Consider the following 1,823-nt stretch of genomic DNA (forward strand, 5'->3'; position numbering starts at 1 on the left):
AAAAAAAAGTCCATAGGGTTCCAAATCAATACACTCCAACGATGTAATTGCACATGCCCATGTCCTCTACAGATAAATGAAAAAGGGTCCATTTTGTTCTCACATCTGGGAGCCAATTAAGCCACATTCAAGACACTATAAACTGCTGTGACATACAAGTCTGGGACCAACAAAACCTTGAAGACTTTGGAATCTGTTCACACTGAAAAAAGTCAGTGCAAAGTTGCTTTAGAAAAAAAAAAAATACTGTTAAATTTACATTATACAACTGTACCACGTGCCCACTGCTGAACAAAGAGAACTAGCAAATGCTCAGTGCAAGCTTCAACACTTCACAAATAGGAATTTATTTTTGAAGACAAAGTCGTATTATTTCCTACCTTCAACATCATATTCAGAGTTTTAAAATACACACCTTAGGTATCACAAAGTCAGGATGAAAGGAAGCAACACCAAAATAGACAAAAGCCAAACAACTTTGAAATGGACAAGGTTTGCAATTCTCCATGCAGAGAGAAAATTACAGTCCTTAAGGTAGAAAATGGTTAGATAAAGGATGCAAACAGTGAAGGATGGAAAGACCTAGTAAAGAGTAAGAAATATCTCCTTGGTGGTCATAATCTGCATTTTATGAATCTGCATTCATTTGAAGTCTCACTAAAAACAAGAGCCTGCTGTTGTGAGAAACTAGATTATAAAGCAGATATATTTTAAAAGAATAACAACTAATTTTTTACAACCACCTTGTGGCATGCAATAGAGTTCTACCTATTAGAAGAAGTTGGTGAACTGGGGATCACACAGAACAGAAGTGCCTTGCAGGCATCTCCCTCTTGCCACACACAGCTTTCTCAGTTTCTCTATTTTATTTATTTACTTTATTTTCTCTATTTTAAGTAGCCTCCTGACTTGAAGTTAAACTGTGTTCCATCTTGAGCTGCAGGTGAAGATTATGGTCCACCCACAGTGAAGTTCATAATGTAATTCCTCACCGGTTAATGAGAAATAAACAATTTTGAAAGATGTAAATCACTCTATTTTTAAAATAAAGCTCCCACAGACTGCTGAGACAATAGAGCAGAAGTCCTGCCACACTTGTTATTGCCACACTTCCAAATCACAGCTCTTCAGTTGTCTGAATAGGACACTTTAACATCCTCTCTCCACCACCACAAACAGTGTATCATTGAAGCATATTTTTGAGATTTTTTTCAGAGAGCATTGGTTGGTTCTTAAAAAAAAGGCAAGACATTTCTCAGAAATGCATGCTAAAAACCTCGCTAAAAGCTTTCAAAATTCTGGAGAAGCTGCTGAAGATTCCCATGTGAGCACTAAAATGCTGAAGGTGGGTGCTCTCTCCCTTCACTTCCATCATCCTGTGGGAGAAAAAGGGTGGGGAATGGTGGGGAGCGAGGGAGAAACATTTCCTGAGCATCTCTAATTACAGGCACCACTATCCTCAAAGAGAGGTTTAATTGGCCTGATTCTTATTTTAGCCTTGTCAGTTGACTCACATTTAACAATTACTGAAAGACATTATGCTGTTGGCCTTGAAATTATTTTTAGGTACCATTAGAAGCCTGGCATAGGCAAAAATTCTTAATTTAATTTGTCACAAAGAGAGTAATGAAGTTACTCTAGTAAGAAAGACTCCATACTGACAAAAACAGAGAGGAAAGTGAAGGCTCATCAAGTCACACACCAAAGTCTCCTACAAATCTCCCATCAGTGAGGAGGTACTCAGGCAGCTCAGGTTTACTGTGCTGCTCCTGCAATATTTAAAGGCTACTACATATCATCAGCTTGGAAAGAAATTGCAAATT

The 1,823-nt window shown here is 37.8% G+C and overlaps 1 protein-coding gene across 2 annotated transcripts in view; it reads right to left on the reverse strand.

The window, feature by feature from the left end:
• The window catches only part of NAALADL2 (N-acetylated alpha-linked acidic dipeptidase like 2), a 421,140-nt gene that overhangs the window by 266,248 nt on the left and 153,069 nt on the right, over positions 1-1,823 (reverse strand). The gene's annotated exons all lie outside the window — the stretch shown is intronic.

Source organism: Geospiza fortis, unplaced genomic scaffold (assembly GCF_000277835.1).
Source record: "Geospiza fortis unplaced genomic scaffold, GeoFor_1.0 scaffold172, whole genome shotgun sequence".
Lineage (NCBI taxonomy): Eukaryota > Metazoa > Chordata > Aves > Passeriformes > Thraupidae > Geospiza > Geospiza fortis.